The sequence below is a fragment of the Leptopilina heterotoma genome, unplaced genomic scaffold (genome assembly GCF_015476425.1).
Source record: "Leptopilina heterotoma isolate Lh14 unplaced genomic scaffold, ASM1547642v1 Lhet_101, whole genome shotgun sequence".
NCBI classification, from domain to species: Eukaryota; Metazoa; Arthropoda; class Insecta; order Hymenoptera; family Figitidae; genus Leptopilina; species Leptopilina heterotoma.
In genome coordinates, this window is record NW_025110815.1 from 710268 (window position 1) to 724895 (window position 14628).

Genomic DNA, 14628 nt, shown 5'->3' on the forward strand with positions numbered 1-14628 from the left:
TATGTGGGGTATTAGTACGTGAAACTGCATGGTGTGGCCAACAATTTGTCCCATAGATCATATATGTCATTACTGGAGAGAAAAAAGGGATGCGGTAAATACCCTAGCGAATTCATGATGCGATCTGCTTTTATATATTTTGGTGGGCGATAACAATTATTACTAAACCGTATTTATATTATATTTACTAACTTCTTGTAATAAATAGATGAGTCGACATAAATATCTATCTCTCCTTTTCTCTCTCTTTCTTTCCTGTGGTGTATATCCCCCGCATATTTTATTTACTACAATATTAGCAGAAGCTGGAAAAATATTTCTTCTAAACTGCCTTCTGTGCGGATACTTTCTTCTTTTCAAATTTATAGACCGCATTTTATTATTCTCGTTGTAAATCTTCTTTTTCTTTAAATGCAAACATTAGAGACTAATTCATATTTTAGAAAATTTAATTGTTTCACAAGAGAGAAATTGTTTTAAAATCTTCCTTGCAAAATTTTATGAGTTTACCAAAAATCATATAGACAATAAATGATACAATTTCTATAACATGAACTTATACATTCAATTATTATTTATTAAATATTAATCAAATTCTTCGAAACAATTCAATTACAATCACAAATTTTAGTAAAAAATTCCTCGCAAGAATTCATCAATTATTTTCATAAATAATAAAATTCTTCGTAAAAATTCAATTATTTTTATAAATAATAAAATTTTTAGCAAGAATTAAATTATTTTTATAAGTAACAAAATTATATTCAAAAATTTTAATCAAATTCTTGTCAAGAATTGAATTATATATTTTCATAAATAATAAATTTCTTCAGAGGAATTCAATTATTTTAAATACAATTTCAATAAAATGTCATGCGATAGAATGTAATTATTTAAAAAAAATTTAATAACATTCGATCCAAAGAATTCAATTAATTTCAAAAACATTGATACAATTCTTGAAGAATTCAAGAATTCAATACAAATTTCACTACAAGAATTTCAAGAATTTCTAAACTAAATTCCTTGTAAAAATAATTTTAATTTTCTTCGAAACAATTAAATTATTTTCAAAAAATTTTCATCAAACTTTTGTCAATAATTTAATTATATATTTTCATAAATAATAAAAATTCTTCAAAGGAATTCAATTATTTTGAATATAATTTTAGTAAAATTTCTTGATAGAATTCAATTATTTAAAAAAAATTTAATAAAATTCCTTGAGATAATTCAATTATTTTGAATGTAATTTTAATAAAATTTCTGGAAGAAATTCAAATATTTTAAAAATGTTAAATAAAATTCCTTGAAAGAATTCAATTATATACAAAAATAAAATTTCTTGAAAGAATTCAATAATTTTTAATCCAATTTTAATAAAATTTCTCTAAAAAATTCAAATGTTTTTATAAATAATAAAATTCTTCACATGAATTCAATTATTCAATTGATATAATTAATAAATTTTTTGAAAAAAATTCAATTATTTTCAATATAGGTAATTTTAATTAAATTCCTCGGAAAAATTTAATTGTTTCCAATTTAATTTTTTAATACTTTGCCTGGAAAAAAATAAATTTTATTCAAAAATTAATAAATTTCTTTAATTCTTCGGAGGAATTAAATTCAAATTGAATTTTCGGAGTTAAATTCATTACAAGAATTGATTTTTTAAGGAATTATTAAAATTGAAATTATGTGAAAAATTTAATTTTGAAATTCTGAAAAAGTTTGTTCTTTGAAACAATGTAATTAAATTTTTTTAAAGATAACCGAATTACTGGAAATAATTTCAAAAAATTAAAACAATTGGAAATTATGTCAAATTTGATTGAAATTAAATTTTTTACTTTAAGGAATTTTATTTTTTTACTTTTAAAATCTATTTTCAATTGTAATTGCGCATTTTTTAAGAATTCTAACTACAATTTAGAAAATAATTGAACTTTACAAAAAATATCTATAAAAATTTATGTCAAATTTGATTGAAATAAATTTTTTAAATTAAGGAATTTTATTTTTTACTTTTAAAATCTATTTTGAATCGTAATTGCGCATTTTTTTTTAAAGAATTCTAACTAAAATTTAGAAAATAATAGAATTTTACAAAAATTATTCTATTAAAATAATTCAATTCTCGTAATTGAATTCTATTTGGAATTGATTTAGAAACAATTCAGTTAAAATTTTAGAAAATAATTGAATATTTAAAGAGTTTTAATTTTAGAAAAAATTCAGTTAAAATTTTAGAAAATAATTGAATATTTGAAGAGTTTTAACAGCAATTTTAAGAAATGATTAAATTTTAAAAGATTTTTTAATTAAATTCAATTTCAAAATTGTAATCACTGTAAAAGTATAAAAACATTTAAATATTTATTTTAAAAAATTATTAATTCATTATTTTCCTATTAGAAAATTATTAAAATTTTGAATAAAATTCAGAAAAAATTTTTTTTTTGAAAAATGCAATTTTTAGAAACGTAATTTTACAGGCTTCAAATAAAATTCCACAACAAAACTGTGAACATATAGGAAATTTTATTTTTAACAATGGAGTTAAAAAAACGCAATTAAGCAGAAAGTCTTCTTAAAGAAATGTTTAAATGAATTTATTTGATTTTTTCAAATGAAAATTCGGCGTTTAGATCCTTTTGTCATGCCACCCTTCAAAAATGTGAATTCAGTTTAAATGAATGTTCTATCAAATGATTATTCGATTAAGTAGAAATTCGACTGAAGAACAATTCGGTAAAATATATTTTCTTATAATTATAAATTCTGTTAAATAGAAAATTGTCCTAAACAAAGATTTGGCTAACTAATAGATAATCTCCCGTAAAAATGTTGGATAAAATAGAAATTCCGTTAAATAACAAATTTATTAATTTAAAATTGAAATAACATTTGAAACAAAATTAGTAGAATTTGAATAGAAATTTGCTTTGACGAATTTGGAACTAATTAAAATTTAGAACTGCAAGTTGGAACTAATATTTTTGGAGAATTTCCATAGACTCAAAAATAACAAATTTATTAATTTACTATTGAAATAAAATTTAAAACAAAATTAATATAGAATTTGAATAGAAATTTAATTTGATGACTTTGGAAACACTAGAAGTTGGAACTAATATTTTTGGAGAATTTTCATCAGGTTCAACAAAATTTTCATAATCAGAATTTCCATCTGGTTTCCTTGATCCCATGAAGCAAAATGAAATTCAATTCGATGACTTTTAGCTTTTCCGAGACTTGTCAAGACTTTTAGACTCTATACAAAAGAAAGCAAAAATGCGTCGAAAAACTAAAAAACATCACAAGTGGAAAAATTTCTCGTTCAAAAAAAAAAAAAAAGGAAGAAAAATAGAAAAAATTAGCATAAATGAAAAAATGAAATTCATATTGAAATTTAGTGTACCTATGAATAAAACAGAGATTTTTAGTGCTCGACGATTGCTTACAAACAGTTTACCCCTATACATAGTTGGTTACGGGAGGGGTGCCTGCTCAAGTGTGCGTCGACGCACCCCTAATTGTTTTATTCCTACCCCCAGCATCCTCTCAATCTATTTCATCCCTTCAGCCACTCTCATTTCATTGCGACACCACCCGCAGCGTTTATCATGCACCACTAATACATAACAGGTTAACGTCTCCTTTTCTTATTATTGAATCTGACGATGAGACCTTATTTTTATTCATATATACCAAACGCAACCAATCTCATCCGCATATAATCGTTCAATTCTAAATCAATGTTTCTCATAAAAGCTGAAACTAAAGTTATACCAACGTTTATTCGACGAAAATTTTTTCTTTTCTTTAATTATTTTTTTTGTTTTTATTTTTAATAATTTCTAATTTTTTAATTTAATGTTAGAAGTATTTAAAAAAAATTGCAAGAGGATCCAAGTTTGGGAAAGTAGTAATTTTGATTTTTCTTCACGGATTTTCCAAAAATCCTGGAATTTCAAATAAATTATTATTGAAAAAAAAATCAAAATCACTGCCTTACCTGCATTGGATATTCTTGCAATTTTTTTAAATGGCATCTGACATTAAAATAAATAATTATCAAGAGAAAAAGATTGCTTCCGAGGCGAGAAAACAATAATTTAGTTGAAATTCCAAAAAGTTTGGAAAAAACCTAGAAATTTCAATTTTTTGTTAATTATTTCCAGGAATTCAGTTATCTTAAAAAAATTTTAATTCTTTTAAAATAAATTCTTATAAAGAATTTAACTACGAAAATACAATTTGAATTCTTTTGAATTTCATTCCTTCGAACAAATTAATTATTTATACAAAAAATTAAATTCTTATTAAAAATTTCATTAACTTTTTGAAAAAAATTGATTTCTTTCAAGGCATTGTATTAAAATTGAATTGGAAATAATTAAATTTTTCCGAGGAATTTAATTAAAATTAAATTCAAAATAATTGAATTTTTTCGACAAATTTCATTATTTGAATCAATTTAGTAATTGAATTCCTCCAAAAATTTTATTATTTATAAAAATAATTGAATTCTTGGGAAGAATTTTATTATATTTTTAAAATAATTCAATTCTTGCAAAGAATTTTATAAAAACTTTAAAAAATAATTGGATTTCAGTCAAGAATTTTATTATTTATAGAAATAATTGAATTCTTGCGAAGAATTTTATTATTTTTAAAAATAATTTAATTCTTGCAAAGAATTTTATAAAAGTTTTAGAAAATAATTGAATTCTTTCTAGAAAATCTTTTACAATTGTATTGGAAATAATTAAATATTTTTAATTTAAATTGTATTCGAAATATTTGAATTTTTTTGAAACATTTTATTAATTTCAAATATTATAATTAAATTCCTCTGAAGAATGTTATTATTTATGAAAATAATTGAATTCCTGCGAATAATTTTACTATTTGTAAAAGAATTGAATTCTTGGAAAGAATTTTATTATTTACGAAAATAATTGAATTCTTTCGAAAAGTTTTATTAAAGATTCTATAATTGAATTATTTTGACAAAATTTTATTAAAATTGTATTTATAATAATTGAAATCTTGAGAAGAATTTTAATTAAATTTTTTAAATAATTGAATTTCTGCGAAAAATTTTAAGAAAATTGTAATGGAAATAATTGAATTATTATGAGGAATTTTACTCAAATTTTTGAAAATAATAAATAGTAATAATAAATTAGTTAATTAGTGCAGTTATTTAAATTTTAAATCTGAAATTTATTTAAAAATAATTGCAATTGATATTTGAAAATAAAAGATTTTATAACTTAATTTGAGAAATTTATTTGAGAATTCAATTACATATTAAAAAGAAAAGAAAGTTTACTTAAAATACCTATGATGAAAATTCAATTGTTTTCAATTTCATTCTACGAAATCTTAATTAATTATTCGAAAATTTTTACATTAAAATTGTTCAAAATAAATAAATAAATTTGAAAAAATTACTAATAAATATGTTAAAAAAAATTTAATCAAAATTTTGCAAAGTTGTTTAGAATTTTTAATTACTTAAAAAAGAGAAAGAAAGTTTACCTCAATTGTTTAGTTTTGAAATTTACTATTATTTACGAAAATTTCTACTATCATCTCTTCCACAATTCAATTTACAGAATTTTGAATTTTGAATTAAATTTTTTCTCTAATTTTCAGAAAGTTTTCCTAATAGAACTCAAGTTTTAAAATACAAAAATTCAGTTTTCTATAAACATTATTTCATTCTTCATGATTCGAAGTTCACCAAAACTTAGAATTTTTGCAAAATACAAGACACTTTGAATGAAAAAATTTGACTTTATTTTTTGAAATAAGTTGCATTTTATACCAAAAAAAGTATTTTTTTGCAATATTTGGAAGAAAAGTCGAAATGGTCGTTTTTTCGAAAATAAGTCGAGAAAAGTCTTCGAATTTTTGAAAATAGTTTTAAAAAAGTCGAAATAGTAGCATTTTTCGAAGATAAGTTGAAAAAAGCGTTGGAATTTTTTGAAAATAGTTGAAAAAAGTCATATTATCTATGCATGAGGCGTGCGCTTGAACTTTTAACTTTATAGGCTTGCGGAGATAAAAATTACGAAGAACTAGAAGGGAGAATATTTTGTCAATTTGTTTATCATTAGAATTAAGAATGAATAGTTTAAACCGCTTGTAGAATGTGTAAAATGTAATTTTCTGTAGTGAGACAGTAAGTATACATAACAGAGGCGTAAAGCATGTAAGTGAAGCGCAGTGTCCCAGAAATCCTCGTGGGAATGGACACTTGGCTTCGCGTTTAAGGACAGGACCATATAGTTTAATGCAGTGTTTGGTGTTTACGCTTCGTACTAATGGCTGAGCTTAGCGAGATTTAAATTTGTCTGTTCACTGGACCCCAGTGTAAGACCCGAGGGCAATGAGGACGTTTAATCTTTAAGCTTCATACTTCCGCTAAGTTACATAGCCTCAAGCTATTCTCTTCTACAGAGTTTTCTCTATACTAAAACTTTATGTTTTAAAGAGAAAGAGAGAGAGAGAGACTCTCTTTTTGTTATGAAAAAAATATATATCCCACAAATTATGAACAGAGAGAACTGTTTTCAAGATATCAAGTTAAAAATGCCCTAAAGTAATGTTGCACTTAATAAAACTCCTCTTTCTATTGTTGTGGAATTTTGCAAAAATTATCTAATGGGTGTGTATTTTACACGCCTGGCGAGAGCGAAAACAATATTTACAATTTTCAATTTTTATTTTTTGACTTTTTTAGTTAAAATGAATTCAAGATTATATGGAAAATTTTTTAATTCACAAAACTATTTGTTTTCTCTTTTTTCTATTTTCAATTTTTTTTTGTATTTTCCGTATTTTTCCATTTTCTGTATTTTAATCTACATTTTTAATTTTTTTGCATTTTCTTTTTTTATTTTCTGTATTTTTTTTGCACTTTGATTTCTTTTAATTTCTGTATTTTATTATTTTCTGTATTTTTTTGCATTTCTGTAGATTTCTATTTAAAAATGCAGAAAATGTCAACAAAAAAAAAATGAAGGAAATAAAAAATACAGAAAATTAAAAAAAAATAAAGAAAAATGCAAAAAAATTTACAGAAATTAGAAAAAATGTGGAAAATAATAAAATACAGAAAAAAATACGAAGACAAAAAATTGAAAAATACAGAAAATGGGAAAAATACGGAAAATGCAAACAAACATTACAGAAATTAGAAAAAATGCAAAAAATAAGAAAATACAGAAAAAGAAAAAAAAAAGAATAAAAAATTACAGAAAATAGAAAAAATACACGAAATAAAAGAAACAAAAAATGTAAGAAAAATATGTAAAATGCAAAAAAAAATTTACAGAATTTGCACGAAAAATTTAGTAATTTTGATTAATAATTCTATTAGAATTCGATTTTAAAAGACATTTAATTATAATTTTCGACTGAACAGTTAGCCCCTGATGGTAAAAAAAATTATAATCAAATTTGAATATAGTTTATTAAGTTAAGTAAACATTTACTGTTTGTACCTAATAATTTTCCAGTAAATTGAATTCAGAATTTATTGATTCGAATTAAGTTTATGTAATTTACATAAAAAATTATATCTAGTCCAATTAAATATTTACTTAACTATTCAATTAAATTATTTTGTATTATTATTTATTTTATATTTAATTTTATTTTCAGAATGTCTAAAATATCTGCGTAATTTTTGCTTGTTTCTGACAAACTTTCTCATTTCCAAAGTAAATTTTACCATTTCCAGAAGTAAATTTCAGTATAAAAACTAGGCAAATTTTCTTTGGATTCAGTCAAATTTATTCTGAAAATAGTATAAAAGTTGATAGGAATTTGGATTTTACTATTATAAATAGTAAAATAAAAAATTTAATTTAATTTAATATAAAATTTGTCTGTAAATGTTTGGTACCGCAATTATCGAAGATATTTTCGGATTTAATTTTCAAATTTCAATGACGCGGCATCAAATTGATACCAAATTAGATCAAATCAACATTATATAAAGATTTTTAAATTAACAAATTTCCGCGCAAATATTGGAAATTTTATTTTTTTAAATAAGAATTTTAAAATCTTACTTGTAAAAAATCCGTTGATTACGCCCATTGCAAGAAATGGGCGTCTTCCATATAGTATCCATCGAAGAAAGTAAATAAATATTGTATAAAGTCTGCAGTAAATTTGTTCAAAATTTTGTAAAAAGTCCACACATAATCAGCATCGTTATCGATATCCAGCAGGAAAATATTTTTTTTTGCAATTTGATAGTATAAGTTTGATAATATTATATGCAGTCCATAATATCCATCCAGAAAATATTTTAGAAAATATGCACTAAGTTTGCTAGATATTTCAAGAAGTCCATAATATTCATTCAGAAGGCAGGAAAAAATTTTGTAAACTATTTGCGGTAACTTTTCAGAGCCAAGTTCTCAAGTATATCCACGCGGCAATTTTGTCCTTCCACTATGCTGAACATTACAAGAAATCCAACGTTCCACATCCAGAAAGTAAAATAATCCTCCGATTTTGGCACGCATCTTATCTGTTGAAAAAATAATTTATGTAAAATTCATTTAAAAAACAAAACGAAAATTAAATAAAAAATACAGAATCACGGAAAAACGAGAAAATTTAAAATATGAAAATTTACTTATATATGTAATTATTAAATGGCCTTAATTGTTACCCGTTTATGTAATGAATAAATAAATAAATGAAAAAAGTGTAAAAAAATCTGAAAAATTCAAAATAATGAAAAAAATTGCAAAAAATAAGGAAAAAAGAGGAATAGCAAAAAATAGAGAAAACAAAAAATAACAGAAAATAGAGAAAAAATAGAAATACAAAAATAGGGTAAGTAAAAAATACAGAAAATAAGAAAATACTAAATACAAAAAATACAAAAAATACGAAAAAACAGGAAATTAAAAAATATAAAAATAAATGCAAAAAAGACAGAAAATGTAAAAAAATATATATAGGAAATGAAAAATCCAGAAATACAAAATATACAAAAAAAATGCTAAACAATACAGAAAAATGATATAGAAAATGGAAAAAATACGAATATAAAAAAATTACAGAAATTAGAAGAAATACAAAAAATAAAAAAATGAAAAAACGATTAAAAAAATATGAAAATGAAAAAACGATAAAAAAATACGAAAAATACAAAAATTACAGAAAATAGAAGAAATAGAAAATGCAGAAAATTAAAAAAAATACAGAAATACAAAAGAATTACTGAAGATGAAAAATACAGAAAATTAGAATATACGCAGAGAATTTAAAAAAAAGAAAATAGAAAAAATAATCAAATGCAGAAAATTAAAAACAAATACTGAAAATAATACGGAAAACAAAAATTACTTGAACTGAAAAAAATACAGAATCAAATTCAGAAAATTAAAAAAAAACAGAAATTAGAAAAAATACTGGAAATAAAAAATGAAGAAAATACATCGAATATAAAAATACAGAAAATAAAAATTACAGAAAACAGTAAAAATAAAGAAATACAAAAAATACGGGAAATTAAAAGATTCAAAAAATACAAAAAAAATGCAAAAAATACAGAAAATTGGAAAAATACAGAAAACAAACGGAAACTAGTAAAAAAATACTATAAAATAAAAAATACAGAAAACAAAAATTGTAGAACCTAGAAAAAATATTGGAAATAAAAAATACAAAAAATAAGAAAACACAAAAAAGGAGAAAGATACAAAAACCAAAAACTACAGAAACTAGAAAAATACTGAAAATAAAAAATACAGAAAATTAGAAGACATAAAAGAAAATGCAAAAAAATAGAGAAAATAAAACAAAATTACTGTAAATAAAAAATTCGGCAAATATAACGAAAAAAGAGAAAAAAAAATGGAGAAACAAATATTCAAGAAAACTAGTCTGCTAATAAAATGTTTATCGGTTCATTCGTCGAGAGGACACCTTAGCTTAGAATTCCACCAGGATTTCGATGTGTGTATGTGTGTGTGTGTGTGTGTGTGTGAGGCTATACATAAGGGTTGAGAGAAGAGGGAAAGGAAAGGAAAATGAAAAAGAGGCAAAGGGAATGAAAAGCATGAAAGCTCATCCGGGCGCAAGTTGACCGATGTTTGTTACTGACTCTCGCAGTATCCCGTCTCTCGTTCTCCTCTTTGGCCATACCACCCACTCGTCTCACACGTCTATTTATCCAGCAGCGGTATGATATTGCAACCCGGGGCACGCTTTCGCCATCCTCGTAAAATATATCTCTCGCAAACCTGACCACGCCCAAATCTAGCCTCCAACACCCTCAACCAGCAGCCAGTTCATTGGCCCGTTCAGATTTCGCGTCATCGCCGCTTGTTTCAGAGAGGGTGAGAATCGAGAGGTTTTCGCCTCAAGGAAGGGATGAGAGAGAGAGAGAGAGAGAGAAAGAGAAGGAGGAGGGAGAAAATAAAGAGACGTAAAAAGGAAGAAGCTGGTGCTGATGAGAGGGGGGGATGGTTTTTTTGAAATGAAGGGAGGTTTTGCAAACGTTAAAGAGGGTGTTGAAATTTAGGAGGCTTCATTTGCCCTATTCTTCTTCTACTGTTGCACACAAACGAGAGCGAAAAGCACTTTTGACCGCAGCTTCTCTCTCTCTTTCTCTCGCTTTCTCTCCCTGTATATAGTTCAGCTTCTTGAAAATCTCCTCTCCGGATGTTGAAGCGAAACGTTCCTTGAATCAAAATAATTATTCTCGAGTGTATTGAAATTGATGTCTTTTCAAAATTACTGTCCGTTTATTAATATGGAAAATATATATGTCTCACTCTAAAGAGATTGTTAAAAATTGTAAAAAGTTAATACGATTAAATTAATTTTAATCTCAATCTAAGTAAATAAATAAGTTTAATTATAAATAAAATAAATCTTCAGGCCCTTATTTCTATAATATCTTAATTAATTTATTAATTAACAAGTAACAGAATTTGTGTTACTTTTATAAAAAGAAATTATCCAAAAATGAAAATTATTTACGAATATCCACATAGAAAAGGAATTTCAGACTTCGCATTCGTTAATTAATACAAAAAAAGAACTTTAGGATTAAAAATTTGTAAAAAAAAAAGTATTCGAAAAATTAAATTTGACTAAAAAAATTCAATTGATTCAAAAAAGAAAAAAAATACAGAAAAAGTTACTTATTTTATTCGAGGTTATCACGAAAAATTATATATTTCTCTGACTTTTCTCTGATGTCCATAAAGAATACAAACTTTTTTCCTTTGATATAATAAATTTAATTCTAAATTTCTGTAAAATTCAATTATTTTCCAAATTTTTAGTTAGAATAATTCTTGAAAAATATAATATGATTATATTTTAAAATCATTTTTAAAAGTAAACAAATAAAATTCAATAAAAAAAAAAATTTTTCAATGAAATTTGACAAAATTTTCAATTGTTTCAATTTTTAAAAATTATTTGCAAAAATACAATTATTTAAAAAAAATTTTAATTACAATTCTTTCAGGAAACAATATTTTTTCGGAATTTCTAAATTAAATTATTTAAAACTCAAATACTTTTCATTAATCAATTCAAAAGAACTTACTCTTATTTAATTTTTCCACAAGAAATAAAAATTTCAATTAATTTCAATGAAAAACCTTTTGAAATTTTAACAATTTCAAAAAATTGCAACTGTAATTTTTCCAAAATTCAGTTATTTTTTAAAAGAATTTTTGAATAAAATTATATTCAAAACTTTTTGAGAATTTTTAAATAAAATTATATTCTTAAAACTTTTTAAGAATTATTAAATAAAAATAATGTACCTAATTAATAATTTTTTGAAATAAAAATTGAAATATTTGTATACTTTTGCTTCCCTTAAATTTTCAAAGAATTGAATTTAAAAATCTTTAAAAAAATTAATTCCTTAACATTCCTGTTAGAAAAACTTTAAATATTCAATTATTTTTTAAAATTTTAACTAAAATTTTTTTAAATCAATTTCTATCAGAATTTTATCAAAAATACAGAAAATTAAAAAATTATACAGAATTAAAGGAAAAATTCCAGAAACATAAAAAATGGAAAAAAATACAGAAAGTGCAAAAAAAAGGCATAAAATAGAAAAAATAGAGAAATTTATGGAACAAAATGGTGACAAAATAATTTGGTATTTCTGTATTTTTTATTTCCTGTATTTTTTTTTTGTCACTTTTGTTTTTTTCATTTTCTGCATTCTCTTATTTTTTGCATTTGTGCAAATTCTGTAATTTTTTTTGCATTTTCTGTATTTTTTCCATTTTCTGTAATTTTCTGTAATTTTACGTATTTTTCATTTTCTGTATTTTTTTATTTTCTGCATTTTTTCTAATTTCTGTATTTTTTTGCATTTTCCGTATTTTTTCCCATTTTCTGTATTTTTTGTAATTTTTGTCTTCTCCGTATTTTTTTATTTTTTGCATTCTTTCGAATTTCTGTAAATTGTTTTGTATTTTCCGTATTTTTTTTATAATTATTTTTTATAATATTTTTTTTTATAAAAAAAAAAGAAAAAGGAAAATACAGAAAACAAAAAATACAGAAATACAGAAAATGCAATATTACAAAAAATAGAAGAAATACAGGAAACAAAAAAAAGAAAATGAAAAAAATATAAGAAATACAGGAAATAAAAAATACAGAAAATACAAAAATAACAGAAAATAGCAAACAATCCGAAAATCACAGAAACTGTAGAAAAAACAGAAAATAAAAAATACAGAAAATGCAAAGAAATAAAAAAATAGAATAGAAATACAGGAAATAAATAAAATTGAAAATGAAAAACTACCAAAATTACAGAAAACAAAAAATATTGAAAATGAAAAAAATACGGAAAATAGAAAAATTGCAGAAAATAGCAAAAGTACAGAAAACAAAAAATACAGAAAATGCAAAAAAAGACAAAAAGTAGAAGAAATACTGGAAATAAAAAATATAAACAATGAAAAAAATTACAAAAAATAACAAAAATAGAGAAAACAAAAAATACAAAAATGTAGAGAATGCAAAAAAAATACAGAAATATAGAAAATGCAAAAAAAAAAAAAAAATACAGAAAACAAAAAATAATATAAGTTTTGTCGCAAATTTAGTAGATGAGTGCAAAGTCTGAAATTCAGAGAAAATTTTCAACAAAAAGAAAAGAAAGAAAATTGTATAAATATCCAGTGAAAAGAAATGCATTTAAAATTTTCGAGCAATTTTGACAAGTTTAGAGAGTTTGAGAATAAAATATATACGAAATATAATATAGAGATAAATCAAGATGATTATAATACTTCGAAATTAATCCGCAGTTTGCTATAAAGATATAAGTAAAGGCAAAGTCTTTGATATTTGGGCGTGTGCGGATGATGAATTTTGAGAGTTAAGATGAGAGTAAGAGAGAAATCGGTTGGCTAAGAGTTAGCGAGACTAGAACAAATAGTGGTTGTAGTCAACTTCAACTTGTGCGGTATTTTCTGCACCCTTGTGTGGGTATATATTCGTATATATTCGCAGGAACTCCCTCAAAATGACGTTTGTAAAGGCGAGAGGTTGAAGTGTGCACACGAGAGAGACGATCTTGTCTGAGAAGTAAGTATAATGGTGAGTAACCCATATTGACAGTGCAGTTTTCCAAAGTGTGCGTGGAATAAATGACATGTATACTGAAACAAAGAACCGGATAATCACTATGCCTTTGATACAAGCTTGACTTCAAAAAACGGCTACTTAATACTGGGAGAAATAAAAAGAAACGTAGTACATGCACTAAAAATGTTGATTATCATATTTTTATTTTTATTTTTCGACTAAAAATATTATTTTTATTTATATAATAATAATAATCGAGATAATATTCTGTCTTTGCACGTAAATTTAGAGCTTTTTGATTTCAAATTGTTTTACAACTCAAATTTTCATGCTAAAAGTTTGCCAATTAATTTTGTAAATTATGTTTTAGTGAAATTAGTTCCCCTATGGAAATTTTACAATAACAGGATTTTCACAGAACATTAAAGTAATTTTTTTAAATTATTAAACAATATGTTGAATGTAAAAAAAATTCGAATAATCAAGAATTTGTACAAAGAATTCAATTATTTTCTAAAGATTCTATAAAATTCTTTGTAAGGATTAAATTATTTTTATAATTATAATAAAATTCTTAACAAGAATTCAATTATTAAATAGATCCAATTAATTAATTTTTTCTAGAAAGAATTCAATTATTATCCAAAATTTTTATTAAATTCTTTGCAAGTATTCAAATTCAATTATATATTTAAAAATAATAAAATTCTCCTGACAGAAATTCAATATTACTTTGAATACAATATTAATTAAAAATATTTAATTATTTCCAATACAATTTTAATAGATTTTCTAGAAAAAATTCAATTATTTTCTAAACTATTTATAAAATTCTTTATGAGAATTGAATTATTTTTATAAATAATAACATTTTTCGCAAGAATTTAATTATATTTATAAATAAATAATAAAACTCTTGACAGGAATTCAATTATTAAATTGATTTAATTAATGAAATTGTTCGAAAAAATTCAATTATTTTCAATACAATTTTAATAGATT